General features: G+C 38.1%; 1 long non-coding RNA gene across 2 annotated transcripts; it reads left to right on the forward strand.

Moving 5' to 3' along the window:
* The first annotated feature begins 849 nt into the window (after positions 1 to 849).
* On the forward strand, positions 850 to 7,463 carry LOC139139404 (uncharacterized). Of its 2 annotated transcripts, none has more exons than XR_011553797.1 (4): positions 850 to 927; positions 1,463 to 1,530; positions 4,683 to 4,837; positions 7,315 to 7,463. It is a non-coding gene; the product is annotated as an uncharacterized lncRNA (long non-coding RNA). The 2 variants fall into 2 exon arrangements; XR_011553796.1 differs by having other exon boundaries at positions 856 to 927; positions 1,442 to 1,530.
* The last annotated feature ends 424 nt before the right edge of the window (positions 7,464 to 7,887 follow it).

Genomic DNA, 7,887 nt, shown 5'->3' on the forward strand with positions numbered 1-7,887 from the left:
GCGAACGCCTCGCAGGACATGGAACAAAAATTTCAGGAACACATGGACATCGCTTGCAAAGAAAGCGGAATTAATGCAACGACGATTGTTTGTCTGAAAAGTTATATCATACGGGCCGACAAGGTGAGTAACAAACGCGAAATGCTTCGATGAGCCGTGTGTAGCTGAACGACGCGGCCCAGACAGACTGATTGTGAGGTCAGTCTGCGTAAACAGTACGTGGCCAGTGGTTTGGGCTAGCTGCCTTTCAACTTTGAGGCCAAACTCTGCCGTGTTCATAACTATGAACTACGATGTTGAACAGAGAGAAATTCGAAGCATATTTTCTAAAATGTATAGCTTAGGCTTGTGTAATAATGGCGGCAGGAAGGAGGGAGGTGAACAAAAACTTCATTGGCTGTGACTGAATAAACGTTTTATTTACATGACAAGTACATCAAGGTACGGGTCACTTAGTTCATTGATTGTGTGACCTTACAAAATCACGTGATTGTCTCAGCATAAAGTGATCAGTTCATTATAAGCTTTATCAAGGACTATTTCATCCACAAAATTTAAAGTGATCTGCATGTAGATCAACATCGTCAACATATTCCAAAATTTCACAGAAAGTATATATACAATGCTGTGTAAGTTCAAACAAGATAACGTTATGATGTTTGACCATGTTTTATCACCCTTGAATAAGGCAAACTTTACTATTTGATTGGTATCATATTTCATTGTTAAATTCTATCAGTAATCAAGTATGTACATAACATTCAAATATTTAATTGATAGAGACACAAGTTTCCTGAATACAATAAAAGAGCATAAAGTTAATAACTTTCTACAGAATATACTTACATGTATGGAAGTCAATGACTGGAAGGAAAGGCGTGAGAATGTGAAGAGCACTGTCACATGATTATTTCAGATGAACTGATGGTAAGTCTCTGCCAATTCCTTGATCTAATTACATTATATTATTCAAAGTCAACACCCCAGTGTTGCAGAAATTTTGCTGCTATTAGTTTCTGTTTGTAGACTCTGTGTATCTTTGAATTACTTTTATAGTCATCTAGGGAAGGAAGATCACCACAATGAGACACACAGAACTGTTTCTCCCACTCTTTGATTGTATGCTTTGCTGTATTATATGCTTTCAATATTTTTGATGCTACTCTGGCTTTTGAATCCTCATATGAATTTTTTATTTCCCTGCTTTGTGGATTATTTTTGAGCTGTCGCCTGTATTTACCGAATTCTCTGACTTCAAGTGTTTTACCAAGAATGAACTCAACATTTTTCATTGTGTCTGATTCCTTTGATTTATTTGTGGAATTTGCAACTGCTGTTACAGTGTTATTTGCACTTCTGTCATCACAAGTGTCATTATTATTTCTGGCAGTCATTTCTGTTTGTGTCCTTGTTCTGATGTTTACGTTGTTGATATTTTTAGAATCTTCAACTTCATTCAAAGCTCCTGAAATATCACTTGACGAAGCAAACTCATCTTGGCATTGCATGCCATCACCGTTGCCACTACAGGTAGGTGTATCTTGTGCTATGTAATCCTCTTGTTCAACTTCGAGAAATACATCTTCATCTGGACCACTGCAACTTTCCTCATTGTGAAAACCAGTGTTAATTTCAGGTTGTAGAGGGTCTGGTACGTCTTCGGTACTGTCATCATAATTGCCTGTAAATGACAAAAATAGCATCAATGACACTGTAGCTCCCATCCTGGACTATTTAGTGTTTGTTCTCTGGTCAGATATTTGAACATGTGTGAAAGGGATAAAGTGCATGAAGTGAAAATACTTAAATGAAATGTACTGGAGACAGTGAAATATGTTTAATGTAATTATTCAGAATATAAAAGGGAAAAAATACAGAATTAGATATATCGAATACTGTGATACAACCATTAACTCAACAAGTCATTTACAATGACATAGTCCCCACTTGTAATAGCAGTATTAGTCTTGATGGGGCAGGAAAATGTGGTCATTAAGAAGTATCACTGGAGTGTATATGTTGAGATCTATGGGCACATAGGTCTATGTCGTTGTTCCCAATTTGAAACACATGAGGCATGTCTAAGTTATGGTTCTAAATCGGGAAAAAAGATCAGACCTCTAGCAGTATTGGCCAGCCAAGAAATACATATGCGCATTATAAATGAGGTACAAGATGTGACATATTAAGGTCTAATATCCTATCAAAATTGGAGGGTATAGAACTTGTGGTTACTGAAATATGCATATATATGTATAATCAAGGTCAAAGGTCATCGAGGTCACATGACATTTTGAAAAAAAAAATTATATTGCTAATTAATCCCTATATGCCAAAAAATCAGATCTCTTGCTCTATTCGCTTGCCCAGAATTAGATGTGTACATAATTAATGAGGTAAAGCGTGTGTTGTCATAAGGTCTCCCATCCTACTAAATACAAAGGACATAGCACTTGTGGTTACTTATTTATTGACATAAACATATATTTTAGGTAAAAGGTCATCGAGATCACATGACATTTGGTCAAAAAATTTCTCTCCTATAGTTATCCTATATACCAAAAACCAGACATCCAGCTCTATTGGCTCGCTCAGAATGAGATATGCACATAATTATTGAGGTACAGTATGTGGCGTCATAAGGTGTCCAATCATACCAAACATGAAGGGTGTAGCACTTGTGGTTACCGAGTTATGGACAAATATGTATATTTGAGGTCAAAGGTCACCGAGGTCACGTGACATTTTGTCAAAAAAAATTGTTTTGCTAAGTTATCCCTATATACCAAAAATCAGACCTCTAGCTCTATTGGCTCGCTCAAAATTAGATATGCGCATAATTAATGAGGTACAATATGTGGCGTCATAAGCTGTCCCATCATACCATACATGAAGGGAGTAGCACTTGTGGTTACTGAGTTATGGACAAATATGTATATTTGAGGTCAAAGGTCACCGAGGTCACGTGACATTTTGTCAAAAAAATTGTTTTGCTAAGTTATCCCTATATACCAAAAATCAGACCTCTAGCTCTATTGGCTCGCTCAAAATTAGATATGCGCATAAGTAATGAGGTACAATATGTGGCGTCATAAGGTGTCCCATCATACCATACATGAAGGCTGTAGCACTTGTGGTTACTGAGTTATGGACAAATATGTACATTTGAGGTCAAAGGTCACCGAGGTCACGTGACATTTTGTCAAAAAAATTGTTTTGCTAAGTTATCCCTATATACCAAAAATCAGACCTCTAGCTCTATTGGCTCGCTCAAAATTAGATATGTGCATAATTAATGAGGTACAATATGTGGCGTCATAAGATGTCCCATCATACCATACATGAAGGCTGTAGCACTTGTGGTTACTGAGTTATGGACAAATATGTATATTTGAGGTCAAAGGTCACTGAGGTCACGTGACATTTTGTCAAAAAAATTGTTTTGCTAAGTTATCCCTATATACCAAAAATCAGACCTCTAGCTCTATTGGCTCGCTCAAAATTAGATATGCGCATAAGTAATGAGGTACAATATGTGGCGTCATAAGCTGTCCCATCATACCATATATGAAGGGTGGTAGCACTTGTGGTTACTGAGTTATGGACAAATATGTATATTTGAGATCAAAGGTCATCAAGGTCACATGACATTTTGTCAAAATATCCGAGATATCTGCGTGAACGGATGGACTCACGGATGGACGAACAGACGGACATGACCCAATCTATAAGCTCACTGGACTTCATCCGTGGGGACTAAAAATTGTGTCACTGCATCCTTTTTGCAATATGAATACGATGAGAAACTAAATTTTTATTTTTTGTGGCCTTATACATGGGAGTCTATGGAGATCTGCCTTATACATGGGAGTCTATGGACGTGTAAACTAAAAATATGCAAATTTCACCATGATTTGCCCAAATTTGGGAAAGGTCACTCCTGTGCACTTCCATACCAAGTTTCAAATCAATCGGACTTGTGGTTTCAGAGCAGGAGATTTTTTGACCAAAAATGGGAGAAAATTACAAAAAAATTCATGAAAAATAGCAAGTCCAAGATACTGACCCAAGATGCGCACAATCATTTCATGTCAGCCCAAAGTACTTACATGCTAATTTTTCATGTAATCTGCTCAGTGGTTATTGAGTTTTTTCAATTTTGACTGTTTTTACATTTTTTCACTTAATTTGCATATTTTTGGCAATGACAACTTCATTTGAACAAAATCTCATCTACAGCCCATCATCCATGTACACACCAAATATCAAGATGAAATGTACAGCGGTTTTGGAGTTTTTGATGTTGACGGACAGACATACAGACATACAGACATACAGACATACAGACATACATACATACAGACATTTTCCTAGCCTATAAGAATAGCTTCCATTGCCATATATACATATGGCTATGGGAGCTAAAAACAACAAATTACTACAGTTATCTGCATGTTTATATAACCACGATATAATTTTCAGCTGCAAGAGATAATAGTATAATTACAGCAGAACACACATACAATTCTTATGACATGTCTTCATGATTAATAACTTCACAATCCCTAAGAGGGACTGCATTCAAGCTGTATTGCAGTAAATTGATTTGTCTTACCATTGCTGTTGGCAGAATTGTCCATCATATCAATTACACCACTGCTGTCTCCATTCTCATTGTACAGCCGGACTTGCTTCAATGGTAATGTGAACTGTGAAGAAGTATCTTGCATCTTCTCAATACACTTGGTCCAGCAATCAGCAACATACTGGCTCACCTTGTACTGTGTTGTGGAACGGAAGTGATGCAGTGCTGGTCCTTCCTGAAAATATTTAAACAGTAAGTGTGAAACTTAAGAGGGATAAGAGCTATACATGTAATATGTTGTAATATTTAATTATTTTGTCTCTTCTTAACACAATACTTTCATTTATCACTCTACACTGAATATTAGCCTCCAAAACAAAAGCAACATGCAATATTATTATTGACTGGTAAATTCTGATCTGTAAATAATAACAAATTACTCATTAAATACATACTGGTTGTGTAAGTATGTTGAACACAGAGTGTTTTATTCCCACACATGAAACAAGAAATATCAGTCAATTATTTGCAATATTGTAACATGCACGACTACAATTTTCCTACAAAATCAATCATTTTTACCTACCGCACGGAATTGTGGTTCAGCATCACTATTATGAAACTCCATTCGACTTTCAGTCACCTTCCACTATACACCTTGGCCAGGTAGTCTGCTATCCTCTCTATATGATTTTGAACAAGTCTTGGCCTTCTTTGCAGTAGTTCTTTTCCAAGAACTGTGTTAGAATTTTTGGGAAGTTGTATGGCAAGCTTCTTGATTTCAACTTCTTGTTTTATAAGTGAGTATACCTCATCATTTAATTCATCTTCTGCATGAAGTCGTACTACTGCATTACCAATTATACCACCTTCACGTTTGGATGAAGTGTTTTTTGTGATTCTTTTGATGCGATTGAAAACACGTTCCTGATTTTCAGTATTTGTTGATCGTAGGCAGACAATTCTCAGTTGTTCGGGTAGATGCACAGTAAGATTATGAAAATATCTGCCATAGAACCGCCTGGTTGTCATAGTTTTGGGACTGCCAATCACCTTTTTACACAGGTAGCCATGAGTAAATGCAAGATTGTAGCATCTCAATACCTGGCGTGGATTTCTGTATTCGTCACGTTGGTAAGCAATTTCACATATTTCCACCAGTGTATCAATGAGTTGGCCTTGATCTTTGCTCATTTTACCCCCGGCAATCTGCCCTTCAATATATTTGGACAGAAGTATGATAGCTTTCCTTGCGTCAGATCCACGGATTTCATCTTTGTTGTTGCAGGCATGTTTGATAAACTCTTTCATGTCCTGTTTATTTTCAACATGTGAAGGTAGCTCCTCAAAAAGATTTGTAATGTGGCCCTTGAGGTCATGGAGTGGCTCACAACGCAGTACTTCATACTTCTCACAATTGATTTCACTCAGTTTGGCCTCAGGATCTTCTTGTAATAATGAAGGCACTCTTCTGACTCCATGTAGAATTTCATTTAACTTTTCTTGTAGAGCTGGTTTCAATAACCCATCAGTATCTTCATCTCTCTCTTCCAGTTCTTCTCTGAGCTCCTTCACAGACAGATTTGCAAATGGATGTAGTTTTGATCTGTTCTTTCTCCACATCACACTATTTTTAGTTACTAAAGCGCGTTTGTCATCATACGACAGTGGCTTTATCTTGTAGCAGTAGCTCAAGTCGTCATGTCGTCTTGCATCTGCACCACACAAGCATTGGAAATGCCCACCGACCTGTTGACCCTCTTCAAATTCTTGAGATGGTCCATCACCATGGAAGAACCTGTGGGTGTCTTCATACTGAACATTTTCCAGTGATGTGACAGGTTTTTTTGCCGCTATCAAATCAGCAACCCTTGTATCAATATAGGACAACTGGTCAACTTCAGAACAATTAGATCTGCCCATTATGTACAAACGAGGCTTTTCAACCAGACTCTGAGTCTGAATGTCCAACTGGGTGCCATACAATTCTGCATATTCTTGTCTGGTGAGAAACACTGCGGGATCATACATCCAACTCACCATGAAAACTACATGTGAGTGATTTGCTACACTGCTGTGGTCATGCCACACTTTGAAGTGTCTGGTTGTTGCAAATGTTTTCACCTTTTCTCTCATAGCTTCCACTGACATATCACCATCATATTCATTGATTTCTTCAGGACAGCAGCAAGGTCCTCTTCTTGTAGGTTTTCAAAGCAATTGGCTTTATTACTTCTCAACACACTGCTTCTTCATGTCGCCTCAGTTCCTCCTGTCTGATCTTCAACAGAGATATTTTGCTTCCATACACAGAATAGCTTTCTTTCTTCAATTCATTGTTTTCAAGCTTCTGTACAGAGAATACCCTTGGTGCAATAAGATCTCCAATGTCGATTTCACCACTCAATATTTTCTGTTTGAGAATGCTTTGCAGTTTCTTGGCGGACTGGTGCTGGGGTAAAGTAATTTCGCCTCCTGGACCTCGTTTACATTTACGTCTCACCTTTCTATCATAATCTCTTCCCTGCACTTTCTTGTTCACATTAAATTTGTCAACATCTATACCTTGATTTCTTGCATAGTCTTTAATCATCTGACCAGCATTTGCTGCGATAACACCATGATCAGAAACAGAGGGGACTTGATATTTTCTTCCTAGCTCACTCCAATTTACACTTTGACCTTCCTTGTACTGGGATATTTCATTTATGAATTCTTCTTTATTCCAGGTTCTTGATGTATGATGTCCCACGTGATTGTGACAGGATCTTTTACCCATCTGTTAAAGTTCAAGTCTACGGTTTACCCGCTCTTCTGCTGAATTACGAGATTCGAATTCCTGAACTAATCGTGCCCTTTCATAGCAGGCAAACGATGTACCAGTGCCCAATACCGCATACAAATCATGAAAGCCCTCGGCATATATTTCTTGAATAAAGTGTGTATGTGCGATGTATGATAGTGAGCATGCGTGCGTGAGTGCTTCACGAATTCTACAACGTGTTGAAAGGTCTCAGTCAGAAAAATGTAACAACTTAGCCGGCTATTGAACCACTCTTTTTTGGGAGTGGAGATTTAGCCGACTGGTTCTGTCTCAGGCCTCTCAGCTAGGCGACTGATGCCGTATGTTGTGGGTTCGAATCCGATTGAAAACTATCCGTATTTTCTATCCTGGGTCGGTAACACTGCTGGTGGACAGAATTGTCCCCGAGGTTATCGTCGCCCAGTTAAAGCGATGAAATCCGTTTCTTCGCTTCGATAAAGTGTGTATGTGCGATGTATGATAGTGAGCATGCGTGTGT

Source organism: Ptychodera flava, chromosome 8, assembly GCF_041260155.1.
Source record: "Ptychodera flava strain L36383 chromosome 8, AS_Pfla_20210202, whole genome shotgun sequence".
NCBI lineage: Eukaryota > Metazoa > Hemichordata > Enteropneusta > Ptychoderidae > Ptychodera > Ptychodera flava.